Source organism: Pholcus phalangioides, unplaced genomic scaffold (genome assembly GCF_987345545.1).
Source record: "Pholcus phalangioides strain wild (caught in Gottingen) unplaced genomic scaffold, Ppha-v1.0 ptg000004l_1, whole genome shotgun sequence".
Taxonomy (NCBI): domain Eukaryota; kingdom Metazoa; phylum Arthropoda; class Arachnida; order Araneae; family Pholcidae; genus Pholcus; species Pholcus phalangioides.
This window is the reverse complement of record NW_028301597.1, coordinates 9,811,436-9,825,985: the sequence shown is the minus strand read 5'-3', so window position 1 is coordinate 9,825,985 and position 14,550 is coordinate 9,811,436. Positions and strand designations below refer to the sequence as shown.

General features: G+C 36.8%; 1 protein-coding gene across 4 annotated transcripts in view; it reads left to right on the top strand.

Moving 5' to 3' along the window:
- The window catches only part of LOC149086522 (uncharacterized), a 211,156-nt gene extending 197,126 nt beyond the window's left edge, over window positions 1–14,030 (top strand). For all 4 annotated transcript variants that reach the window (XM_089255984.1, XM_089255983.1, XM_089255979.1 and 1 more), the window contains one exon: window positions 13,817–14,030. The gene's annotated coding sequence lies outside the window, so the exon portion shown is untranslated. The remainder of the gene's footprint in view (window positions 1–13,816) is intronic.
- The last annotated feature ends 520 nt before the right edge of the window (window positions 14,031–14,550 follow it).

Genomic DNA, 14,550 nt, shown 5'->3' with positions numbered 1-14,550 from the left:
GGGGTATAGAAATCGCCAATTCTAAGCCCGATCATTTCTTTTCCCCACAATGATACTGGCACGAGCAGGGAATTTTTCCCCCCTGAATATTCTGAGGGAAAATATACTATTTACTGACGTCACAAGCAGAGTGCATAGGCCTTCTATCTCTAGTAGGTGCTGATTTGACCCAAATCAAACTTTGTTTCCATTTATCTCAAAAACTTGAGCGCAGATGGTAAAATAATGTTGTGACTTTTCATGATGTCATATGAATATTAATTTGAAAAATTTTATTTCCTTCACATTTCGTATTCCAGAGCTATAAGCACTTATACCTAGAACAGCAGTTTGGGTCATTTTGACCCAATGTAATTATTTTATGGAAAAAAGGGGGTGTAAAAATTTCTCGCAAGTGGTTACTCCTTTTCTAAAATGTATTTCTAAGGAAGATAGTGAAGAATAAAGATCTTTCAAGGTCAATTTATTGTCCGAGGAGATTATTATTTTTTCGATGAAGGAACGGCAAGTATAGCTAAATATTTCTGTTTCTTTGTAAACGTGATAAATACCTAGTATTTTCTGATGGGACTTAAGGAAGGTTTGGGAAAGTACAAACTTAACTCTAGAAAAAACGTGTAGCTGAAATTTAATTTCTTTACACAAACGATTTCACAGAAAGGCATTAGAATTCTGGCTTGCAGTTGAGGTGGACACCAAATACATTTTAAATTGATGTCCGAATCTAGGGAAGGATTAGCATCCAACGAGTCTCTCTCTTTTAGAGCACGTATTCATCCAACTGATCAAGCCATTTGAGAACAAGGGTAGAAATCTAACTGGCAACTTTTGCTACACTGAAGTTAGCTGAAATGCTAAAAGCCAAAAAATATACTAGCTTAGTAGGGGTAATGAGACGAAATCAAAGAGACCTGACACATGGTGATGTGAAACTGATGGTGAAACTACAGTTGCAGAATACAATGATGTCATAACGAAAATTTATCAAGGAAAAAGGGGAAAAAAACTTTTTACAGCACTCTTCATCTGACAGTAGCAGCCCCAAAAAGCTTTCTCAGAAAAAACTATTTCTACTAAAATTCAACAAAATTTGCCGTAGATGTACCAATAAAATGACCGAAAAATAATCGGTGAAGGTGGCTATTTTCTACAACATCCTGGTTCTCACTATAATGAGTTCCTGGATTTTGTATAAAATAGTACAGAACGGTGAAACTATCTTTCGAAAGCAGTCAGTTCCTGTAAAATGTTATTGAAGAGATGCGTTCTCATCATACGTGTCACCCTTATGCAAGAAGGCAGGTTTGTGCACTCTTGATCACGTAACTTCATCATACATATATACTTGTGTATAAGCCGAGTTTTTTTGTGGAAAAATTTGTTCAAGTGGGGGGGGGGGGGGGTGGCTTACACACGGGTCAGTTTTTGACGAGAAAATATCGACCCCCGCAATCAGTAGTCATTTTTGTAACTATAGATGGCGCTAATGATTAGTAACGATAGATGGTGTTGCAAATCATCAGAGTGATTTTTGTAGCTATACATGGCGGTTGTTTTAGTAGTGTTAGTACTTTCCAGGTTAAATCCACGTGGTAATTTTTTTCCCGGGCAGTACAAGTCGTGATCACCTACAGAAAACAGAAAAATCATTGATCTAGTGTTGTATCAGTAAGTATCAACGATCAAAAATGGAGAAAGCAGAAATATTTCCGTATGATGCGTCTTTCAAACTGAAAGTTATCAAATTCGCGGAAGAAAACAATAACTGTGCTGCAGCTCGGACATATAACGTCAAAGAGAAATAAGTGAGAGACTGGCGGAAAATGAAAGTTTCAGCCATGCGAAAGACAAAAAAGACTCTTCGAGGAAAAGTATCGGTGTTCCCTGAACTTGAGAAGGAATTGAATGAATGGATGCTACACCTCAGACCGAAAGGTACAATCGGGGCAAGGACAGCCATTCGTCCGAAAGCATCGAAACTAGCTGAGAGTGTTAAATTCAAACACACAAATCCAGAAAAGTTCTATGCATCCCCAGGTTGGTGCACTCGTTTCATGAACCGTTTCGACCTGTGCTTACGCCAGCGAACAAAGATTGCCCAAAAACTCCCAGAAAAATTGGAAAGCAGAATTGAATCTTTCCAGAAGTTCATAATTGAACTGCGAAAAAGACATGGATTTGAACTGTCACAAATCGGTAATATGGACGAAACTTCAGTTACTTTCCATTTTTCAAGCAATAGAACTGTTGATGAACTCGGGGAAAAAAACCATCTTTGTTAGAACAACTGGGCACGAAAAAACACGATTTACGGTCGTGCTATCATGCATGGCCGATGGAAAGAAATTGCCTCCAGTTGTGATTTTCAAAAGGAAGAAAATTCCTTCGAACATGAAGTTCCCACCAAGAAAGATCGTGAAAGCCCAGGAAAAGGGCTGGATGGATGAAAAGGGCATTCTACAATGGATCCAGGAAATATGGAACAAAAGGCCCGGAGCAGTGTTCAAGAAACCGGCATTATTGGTATGGGATATGTTCAAACCCCACAGAACCGATAATGTCAAAGCCGAGGCAAAGAAATCGAAAATATCATTGGCTTTTATATCAGGTGGGCTAACGTCGATTGTGAAGCCTTTAGATGTGAGCATCAACAAGCCTCTCAAAGACTGAGAAATTTCTGGATCAAATGGATGAGTCCCGATGATAAAGCAACTACAAAAAGGTGGTGCCTGGAAGAAACCTGACATTGGCCTAGTGTGCCAATGGGTACACAAGGCGTGGAATTCTGTTTCCACCGAAATTATCTTCCGATCCTTCAAAAAGTGTTGCATCAGCAATGCGATGGACGGAACTGAAGATGATATCCTCTGAAAGTGACAATGGCGATGCCAGCCCAGATGAAGATAAAAACGAAGATGCCTATGAAGATATGATCGATTACGATGAGCTTGGAGACTCAGAAGAAATGGATTAAAAAGTTTGAATCATTTTCTATTGTAAATTTCCGCAAGCTATTCATTTTGCATAAAAATATAAGAATTTTTTTCCCTAAAATGCACAGATTTTTTTGGGGTTGGCTTATACTCGGGTTTTCAATTTATTGCGGTTTTGGTGGTCCTGAAGTGGGGGGGGGGGGGTCGGCTTATACACGAGTATATACGGTATATCGAAAGAAAGAAAAAAAAACGAGTCTGATTTTAAGAAACATCACAAAATGTGAAAACAAATCTGTTAATTTTTGCATGGGTTGTGCAGCTTCAACATGCAGTGAATGTGCAAAAATAATAAAAATAATTTGCTTCAAACTGCTAGTCATAAGTGATTAAACCATTTGTCGGTAAGAAATCTATATTTTTATAGGATCATATTATAAACTTAATTTAACATGCTCGTTTTACATCTTTTTTGTCATGTTATGGAATTACCCCAAAAAGTTTTTGTGTTGAACGGTGTATTATATGCAACATCTTATTTTTACCGAATTACATAATTTTGAAGCCTATTTCATATTAACAAGCAAATTTTTTCGTTATTGAATACACAGTTGAACAACGTTGAATAAGAGTAGGGAAAAACCCAGGAGAACAGAAAATAAATTAGTTTTTGCTACGAAACACTGTTGCTTCACAGTTTTTGTCAATTTGACCCAGTCCGCGGTTCTGGTGTTACAGACAATTGGCGATGTCCCATATTTTACAGTAATTTGGTCATTTGAATGCTTTCTCCATCAAATTTTTGTTTATTTCTATTTGTAGCTACATTTTATTTATATAGAAATGTCCTCTCCACTTGTTAGGACAAAGATTAGGACAAAAAATTCATCTCTGTCCTCGTGGGGACAGAGATGAATTTTCTTTCTTGTAATCATCATCTCCACAAAATAGCCAGTCTTTCAATGAATCTTGTATTAACAAGTGGAGAGGACATTTCTATATGCATGTGGTCTATGAGCTATTAGTTGATTACTGCCGCCGTCCATGTACGGAGCCTTTCAACATATATATATACGTTCCAAGGTTGAAATATTCCATCTGTTTCTATAGCTTAGTTGGTAGAGCACTCATCCGGAAAATGAGAGACCGGGGTTCATGTCCCCGTGGGGGCAGGGATGAATTTCCTTCCTTGTAATTATATCCACAAATAACCATCTTTTGATGAATCTCTTGTATTACCTTTTATTTCTCCACCCTTTATCCCTTTTAGCAGCGGGCCTAATTAGCAAATTTGTCGTAAATGGCATTTTTGGGCTGCAATTTAGAGACATCCCATATTTAGAATCGTAATTTCCCGCATTTTCCTTGATGAGGTGTAATGTATGAAGGTACAATTTTCATATGGATATTACTATAATATGAATTACAATAATTGAATAATTTTCAATCATTAAAATTGAATTATCAAGTCTGCCTGTGAACCACCTACGCCATTGTCGCTGACCATAGGTTGAGAAATGCTGGTCTAAACAGAGGAATTTGAATTAATGCTCATCTGGAAACCATTTTCCATTGAACACTTAACATGCTGGTTAATGGCGTAAAAGGAAATTGCATATCAAGCATGGGCGGAGATACGGGGGAGGGCATGGGGGGGTACTATATGTATTCTTTTCCCCCCAGAGTCAAAGGTGGAGTAGACTGATCTAATGTATATACGTATAGACATCATCATCATCTTGCCCCCCAGACTTCCAAGTCTATCTCCGCCTATGATATCAAGAGAATGAATAGTAGAAAATGAATAATGGAAAACTTCGAAGCAAAACGAGAGACTTAAAGATGCTGGAAAATAAAATACATGGAGCAATCACAAATCAGTGAAAACAGATGTACTCGGATTGAATTTTTTTTGAAAATAGAATCATTCTATTAAATTTCTTATAGTTTTTATTTCTGTAGTTTAAACTAAAAATAATTTAATTCTAGTTTAAATTACTATCGTTTAACTTAAAAATAATGTAATTCTAATTTTTAATCACTATTAAATTTCTTAGAATTTCTAATAAATATTCTATGAATGACCCAGCAAAAGAAGTCATCTCAAAGTATGTTGAATCAAACTGAGATAATGATCAAGAGTGAACTCAAAAAGAAACACATCATTTTAAATTTGAAATGGGTAAAATCTAGTTAAAGAAGCAAGGTCAGACGTTCAAAAATGCTTGAAACTGAGAAAAAAAAAGCAGACTTATATAGATCAGCGGGGGGGGGGGGGGAATTACTTTCCAAATGAGTGTTTCAAGTCTCTCCTTTAGTGATTTTTTGTAATTAGTGTCTTAGGTCTTAGCAAAATCTTAAAATACTCATTTTCAAATTATTTCTTAAATCTGAAATTTTTATATTTCTTTACCACATGTTAAAATGTCTCTCATTTGTTGATATTGTAGAGAATGTAAAAATATAGCATGAGAGCGCGAGTTGGAATGTGGCTTCCGTCCTGGAAGGTTGTTTGCTTTGAAATAGTCGTCTTTAAGTTCTGTAGTTTCATGCATAAATTGGAAACCCCTTCAATATCAAGTGTCTAGGAATATTCTGCCACCTCATGGTTATAAAATTGGTGCCCAACATCGTGGTTTTAACACAAGGCGGCGCAAAGTGGACATTTGATCTCAGTTGTGAGTTTCCTGATAGTGCCTAGAAGCGAAATGGCGTACCTGGCCAAAAGTAAGATACATGATTTGATCCTACTCGCTCTAGAATTAGGAGAAGAAGTTCCAAATGATTCACGTGTAGTAGATCTGAAGTATATAATAACAAAGTCCTCCAGTTATGAGGAATTTGTGAAAGCCCTGCTGACTACTATTATCGGAGAAAGAGAGGGAGAAGAGGAACGAGCTAGAATAGCTGAAGAAAGAGAGAGAGAGGAAAATCGCCAAAGAGAAAGAACGAGCTAGAATCGATGAAGAAAAGGAATGCTCTAGAATTGCCGAAGATGAAGAACGAGCTAGAATAGCTGAAGAAAGAGAGAAAAATAGCTCTAGAATCGGCGAAGAGAAAGAACTAATCGTCCTAGAACGTTCTTTTCAACTTGAAAAGATGCAGTTGCAGCTTGAGTTTCAATGAATCTCGCAACTGGCAGAAAAGCCATCCGTCGCTCTCATCGATCAGCCCAAGTTTGACGGGAAGTGGCTGATCGCGAATTTCAAGCCGAGTGAAGATAACATGTCCGCTGTTCATGTTCATGAATTTTAGCTGTTTGAAAAACAGCTAAAATTCTTGAAAGTGGAGAAGGTGAACTGGGTTGCATATCTGCTGGGAGTTTAGCCGAATGAAGTTGCTAAACTCATTGCTCAAGAACCTGAGGATAAGGTCCATGATTACGACCACATCCAGGAGGTGCTCTTACGCTGTTTCAAGCTGAGTGCAGAAAGGTTCCGGCAGCTCTTCTCTACTCACAGAAAAGCACCTGGAAGTACCATCACTTTGAGATCCGAAGTTACTTTGAAGGCTGGCTGTCCGAACTGGACATTGGAAACTTTGACGAGCAAGATGATTTCGGATCAAATGAAGAAGAGGATCCTACCGGAAGTCAAAGAACATTTTCTGGATGTTTGGAGTGAGTGGACTACCCCTGAAGTGGAGAAGCTGCGGATAACCTTCGAAACAAAAAGAACGAGATTCAAGTTGAGCGGAAGAAGTTGCAGTCCAAGCAACACGAAGTCTCTGAGTCTCCCGTGCGACGAAGAGACTTTCATTCTAATCACCATGCGAATCCAGAATCGGAAGATGCAGGACATCATAAGTAATAATAAGTAAATAAGAGAGGTCTACAAGGTTCTGCCATAAAAATTATGTACAAAAAAGGGCTCTTCGAGTCAAACAGGGCTCCACGAGTCAAAAAAGGTTGAGAACCGCTGCTCCAACAGATAGACCAGTGTCAACGCTTTGGACTTACTTATGCAGTTTATCATCCCATCCTGATACATAATCAGAAGATGCTAGTAGCAGTCATGTCCTAAGATGTTACGGGTGCGGAGTACCTGGTGTCGTCAAGTCCCGATGTCGAATATGCAACCCTGCCACAAATACCCCAGAAGTTAGCGTCGACGCCTTAGACTTTTACAGTTTCTCAACCGAGAGACCTAAAAAAAATGCTATCAAAGTCACGATCTGTCATAAGCATGGAGCAGTGTGTGCTGACACTGGTGCCACACATTCGGTGGCAGGGGAGAAGCTATACAATCTCCTACAAGAACATGGTTTTCCTTTTTCCCGCAAGACTATCATTATGAGCCTAGCTGATGGATATGCTAGTAGAGCCGAAGTCCTAACAACGACTGTGGACATCAACGTCCAAGGTAAAGTGGTTCCTACCAAGGGCGCTTCCACACAAGCTCTTGGCAGAAGGGAAAATTGAGGAATGCAAACCCCCATATACATCTCCCATGGTACTCATCCCAAAACCTAATGGTACAATTCGCTTGTGCATCAACTACAGGAAACTCAATGCCATCTCACCATTGCTGACTCTTATCCTCTTCCACAAATGGACAATCTGCTTCACGAGGCTTGACCTAAATCCTTCATGACAATTATTGACCTCCGATTAGGCTATCACCAGGTAAAGATGCATCGCGCTGACCAAGACAAAACAGTTTTGTGTGTCCTTTTGATACTTATCCGATAGCTACAAATGTCATTTGGGTTGCGAAATGCTCCTGCAACCTTCCAGAGGCTAAATATATCAATTCAGAAGTGGACTTGGAGACATTCTTACACTGATTTATCTTGATGACATCATAATCTTGTCAGATACATTTGAGCAACACTAAGCAGATCTGCAAGCTGTTTTTGAAAGGCTCCTTGTCTTCAAACTTCATTTGAACAGAGAGAAATGTCAATTCCCATGCTGTCATGTAAAGTATCTAGGATTTTGGATTACTTCTGATGGTATCGAAGTAGATCTTTTCAATTTAAACAATCCCCCCCCATCAAGGAACATTGAAGAGCTACAATGCTTCCTTCAGTCATGATCCTGGTTTCGTAGATACATACAGGATTTCGCCGAAATTTCCTGTCCTCTCAGTGATTTAACAAATAAGAAGTTTCAATGGAATTGGGGAACATTCCAGCAACAGGCCTTCGAGACCCTCAAAAAGAGTCTGACCAGCCCTCCTGTATTGAAACAGGCTGATGGAACTAAACCATATATTATTCGCACTGATTCCCTCTGAGCTGTGTTACTCCAAAGCCAAGGGTCGGATGAACACCCTATTGAGTATGCTAGCAGACTTCTCACATCAGCGGAACAAAACTATTCCACGACGGAGAGGGAGACTCTTGCTGTGTTCTGGGCCTTAAAGAAATTCAGTGGCTATGTTGAAAGATCGGAAATAGCGGTAGCATCCGACCATCAACCATTGAAGTGGCTTCTCAATCTCAAATTGCCATCGGGAAGTCTTGCAAGATGGGTGCTGGAATTACAATCTTTCAACCTGAAAGGACGGTGTATACCAGGAAAAGTGAATTGTATAGCTGATATGTTGTCACGCCCAGTCTGTGCTGAAGTCAATTCTCGCGAAGTTTTGAATATATTTGTGGCTGACCTACCAGCAAGAACTCCTAGAACCATTCGAGAGTCTCAACTTGGTGACGAAGATTTGAGAAAAATTATTGATAGCTTCGAATCTACCCGGAAAACTGAAGATTATGTGAACTGAATACACTGGATTTGTGTTGAACCAAGGAGTACTCTACAGATATGTACCAGACGCCGACTCAGAAGAGGCCCAATTGGTCATACCGAACAACAAGCAGGAATCCATATTTCGGTGTCACCATGATGATCCAGTAGCTGAACAGAAGGAACCTATCATAGGATTGCATAGTGCTACTACTGGACTGGCATGCGAAGATACATCGCTGACTATGTGAAGAACTGTCCTGAATGTGCCCGTTGCAAAGCAACCAATCGGAAGCCGGCTGGACTACTTCGAACTGGACTACTCCCAGTCATTCGTTTTGCCATGAATACTGCCAAGTGTGACTCTACTGGTTATACAGCTGTGTTTTTACAATTTGGACGAGAAATTAGGACAGTGGACGACGTAGTTCAAGATCTGCAGACAGTGGTGGAAAGTGACAACTTCGTATCTGAAATCACTCCTTACTTGAAGCATTTCACATCGATTACAAACTCTGCAAGGGATCAGGTTGAGATGAAGCAAAACCAGCACAAGAAATATGATTAGCATCGTCATCAGCTGTTTTTAGACCCTGGTGACAAAGTATGGGTATCTTTGCATCCCATCAGCAATGTTAAGAAAAAGAGAACCTCCAAATTCATGCCAAAGCGAGATGGCCCTTATCTCATTTTGACGCAAAAAATCTCCTACATTGTATGTGATTTCAAGTCCAGAAAAGCCTACCGAACCTACCATATATCAGCCCTGACACCTTTCAGAGGCACTGAGACTACGCCCGTGGCCCCTCTGAAATCAAGAGGCTGTCCACCCCAAAATTCAGCTAACCCTAGTAGACGTCCTGAGAACCACCGTGACTCAAGGACTGAACTTCGACCTGAGAAAATAATATGGAATATCCTTAATGACGTCCCTCTTTACTGGGAATGTCAAAACCGAGGAAAACCTTTCTCTACCTCGATATTCGTTTTTTTCTTGTAAACCTCTGCAGACCGCCACCCTCTCCTGTCTACTCATGAATGGGGTGTATCTGGCTAAACTTTTTCGCCTCCCCTCACATGCGTAACTTGCTAGACTCCTAATGGTATGCCGGTAGTATAAAGTATATGCAGTGGTTTCATTTTTACAATGATTAATTATTTACAAATGATTCCTCAGCATTCATTCAATGTAGTATTAAAATATCAATAATTCATTATATTCACTTATAATGGAAAGTATTCCAATACTTTCAAATCATATTGACAGTTAAATTTCCTTCATTTTCTTTAAATAAATCAGGTTAATTAGTGTAAAAGTGCTTTTCTGAATTAAATTTATTCCCCAATAAGTTAATTATTCCCAATAAGTGCATATGAATTTAACACTTTCTAAGTGAGTTTAAAAAAAAATTTTAAAGATCAAATTAGATATAAGTACAATAAGTACTCTCACACTTTGGCGGACTGTCACTGCCTATCCTATCTCACTCATTAAGGGGGGAGGGTCTGGCTCCACTCATCACATCACATGCGTTTTCCATGATTGACTTGTACATAAGAAGTTTTACATGTTCTTTTTGAATTAATACAATCAATTGCTATTCAATTTGACTATTTACTCTTGTAAGTTAGTTTCAAAAGAGATTCCGCACCACTCAGATTACCATGCATGTCAACAAATCGCGAATGTATTTCTAAACAATGTTGCAATTTCCAAGTCCTTTTTATTACATATGTTATTATCACATGTGTTACCTTCTTATTATCAGGCTTTGTATTTAAGGGCCTAGTTTCATCATTTTAAGGGCCTGAATTGAAATGTCTCGAATATATAACAAAATTAAATAATTTACATCAGCTATTAATGATATTAATTTATTTGAAATGACAATAGTAATAAATTTCACCAATTCATTATTGCATAATGCGCAGAATTTTCAAATTATATTGACAGGCAAGTTTCCGGAGTTATGGTAAAAGTTTATTTATCACGGCGCATGAATTCATTAAATTCATTTAACGCTTCTGACATAATTTTTTAATTTGATTGTAAGTGAAAATTAATGTAAATGAATAAATATTAATAATTAAATAAATTAATTGACATTAAATTATTGAATAAAATTTGCAATTATCAATAAAATTAATTCAAATTGAATATTCTCAATAATAAATTAAATTTATCTCTGTTGCTCTTTCAAATAAATCGAAATCACACACACATTTACATGAAGTTCAACCAATTATTTTATTTCAGAATGAACCTTCAATCTCATTAAAACATTAATACATGTGGGATAGTGGGGCCCGTGTAAAAGGTGGAAGTACATTCTAGCCCCATCGGAATGGTGGGTCTCCTTCATGGACCATTAATGGAGAAGAGCATTCGGATTTGTGGAAGAAAGAAAGGGGGGAGGGGTTGATGGTAGAGATTCGAGACTTTCTGTAAAAAACTTTCAATCAGTCCGTTCATTCAACTCTGTCCAATAAAATTATTTATTATTCACCTGATAATATGACAGTATATGCTAACCTATGCAATTAACAATTGGGGACTGATTGTTAGTTGCCTGTGTGAAATCTGGAAATACATTTGAGCCCTTTCAGTAAAGGGCAATTCAATTACTATCCACGGGGGAAAGAGGAAAGGTTCAGATTTGCTGACTTTTGATGACATAAACAGTGTTTGAATGATGATCAACCACCCACCATATAAAAATAATATGGAATAATATCCTTCCTTAATGACACACCTCTTTACTGGGAATGTCAAAACCGAGGAAAACCTTTCTCTAGTTTTTGGGCATAACATTTTGAACCAACAACTCTATAAGACCACCTCTGGTAAACCTTTGCAGACTGCCACCCTCATCTTGTCTCTCTCGTGGGGAGGGCTAAATTTCTTTTGCCTCATCATGCATGACTTGCTAGACTAATGGTATCTGGGTAGTATAAAGTATATGCAGTGGTTCACATTATTTACAAATTGATTCCATGTCCTCAGCATTAGGCCATTCATTCAATTTAGTATTAAATATCAATAATACATTATTTCACAATTTCTATTACTTTCAAATTATATTGACAGTTAAATTTCCTGAATGTAAAGGTGTATTTATTAATTAGTGTAAAGGTGCTTTAATGAATTAAATTTATTCCCAATAAGTGCATATAAATTTAACACTTTATAAGTGAGATTAAAAAGAAATTTTAAAGATCAAATTAGATATAAGTAAAACAAGTAAAGTATTAATAATTAAATAAATTAATTGACAAATGTGATATGAATCATTGAAATTTATCACTTAATAATAAATTAAATTTATCTCTATTGTTCTTTCAAATAAATCAAAATCAGAAAATGAACACATTAATTTACATGAAGTTCAAGCATTATTTAATTTCATTATATATCCTAGACATTTCAATATTCAGCCCTTTAAAATATATAGGGCGCCACAGAAATACTCCAGTAGCACTTCAAACCTATTTTGCCCGGACGTTTTTTTTTGAGAATTGCTGCTGTTCAGAGAATCTGTTATTTTCACATGCATTACCTTAATATCAGGTGATTGTATTTAAGGGACTAATATAATCATTTCGGTTAACTTGTCACCATGAGAAAGTTTGTGAAAGAAGAACAGGCTATTTTTATGGCTTCCATTAAAAAAATAATAACAACATTGCCATATGCTTGAAAGTCACCATAAAATCCTATATACCTAAACGGAACAGTTTAAGTAACGAAAGTTACGCTGGGGAAGTTCATTTGCCGACTAAGGTTTCTGGGGACTGTTCAAGCTAGATCTCATTTCTGCATGGGCTCTACTGGATCATTTGATCATTTTTGTTGCACCACAGTAATTTCTGCACAGGAGGGCTAATTAGACAGACCTACAAATTAGACAGAGAATTTATTGCCGATTCCGAACGGCCGGCTTGTTTTTTATACTCATTGGAAAAGATTTGTGCGCTAACCCCTTAATGGGGGACTCCCTGCGGTAGCAATTTTTTGCTGCTGTCAAGTCGCCATTTTTTGTTGTACCCCTGTGTCAGGAAAGTTTTCTGACAAGGACAAATCGGGTATCAAACTCGCGACACCTCTAAACATCCTTTGGTACTTTAGGTGAGTATCTTATCGACCGGGCTACCGCAACCATGTACTCTACTCGAGAAACTGCAAGACATCCAGGCTCTGTTGCAAGAAGCAACGTAAGCACTTCGCCCCCTCCCGGGGGGGGGGGGGGCAACCAGGACATCTCCGACAAAACCAAAATTTATTGATACGTCAAAGATTACATATAGTGCAAGAAAATCAAAAATTATGTAAATCGAAGAATCAAATTAATCAAGTCAAAGTGCAACGGGCATAGATAATCAATTATCATGGACTTGAAATTTAAACAAAATATCTTTGTTGAAAAAAATCTGTCATTCTTTCCCAAGTTGAGGTGTACCTATTCTAACAGTTGCTCTGTTAGTCTAAATTTAAAATTGCTAGTATAAATCAAAGTGTACAGTACATTTTACCACAATAATTTAAGTAATAAGAGATAAAAAAGATAAAAAATTTCTATTTTTTCTTTCGCAATCTGTAAATTTTATTAATATTGTTATTTTGATTCATACTTTAATAAATGTCATATTACTTTAAATTTATACGATTTTCACAACATTGCACATTAAAACTGACGGCACTCCGCTTAAGTCTTCGCTCCGCTGAAGCCATCATATTATTTCGATAACTTGGTGACGAGTTATCGAGGTTTTACTGTATATTATATGTACATAAATTGACATATTCAAACGATGCTAATCATTGAAATTTATCAATCATAAATTAAATTTATCTCTATTGTTTTTTGAAATAAATCAAAATGAGAAAGCGAACAAATTAATTTACATGAAGTTCAACCGTTATTTAATTTCATTTTATATCCTAGAGTCGTTTAAATTCATTATCCCATGTTACTGTGTTAAAATCACAACATATATTATGCAATATACAATCACAGGCCATAAAAGGTGGCAATTACCCTTCTGGGACCATTGATCCCCTACCATATTGATGGGAGGATATCACCCTATTATAGGAGAATAGAGAAGTCTTCGATAAAAATATTTCTACCAAAATATTTAGTATGAAATCATGTTATTATATACATGAACATAATTTTGTTTTAATTTTTTCTTACAGTTTCTGTTTTTCTTCAACAGTCAAAGCATATGCAGAAATGCTTTTAGAAATAGAAATTTCTCTTTATTCAAAGAGAACTATGTCAGTCAAGTCCTAGAAATTCTCATCACATTGTTGAATGAATAATTATATAATAATGATGAATAAGAGATATTTTTTGCCTGTGATTATTGTGTATTATTGTAAATGTATGTAATAAATTCTTTCTGAATAATTTGATTGGTGATATATGTAGAATCAGTGTATCAGGAATATTTCACGCTTCAAATGCTGTTTTTTAATTATACTTATCTACAAATCTTTGTTTTGTCAGGTAAGTATGGTGGTATAGTTATACATATACAGGAACAAATGAGAAATTTCACTTGACAATTCAATTGAAATTTCCGAAAACTAAATGTTATTCGAATTGTTTTTATTCTTAGGTTGATCGAAATAAAAAATTTAATGACATTTATTTCCTCTATCACAAAGAACATGTTTAAGTATAATGTGAAATCAATGAATGTATATGTGAAAAAGGTAACGAGGAGGTAAAAAGATTCATAAGGTTTTGCAAAGGAAAAGCCAATAATTGCTGCGGCATAATTTCTAGGGTCAGTTGATTAATAAAGTAATCTCAAAAAATCCCCTACACCATCTTTTTGTACAGGTTTTTTGCACTTGAAGAAGTGATCCTGGTTGTTCTCTTGTTCTAGTTTTGTGGATTATCCATGCAATAGATCTAGAGTACG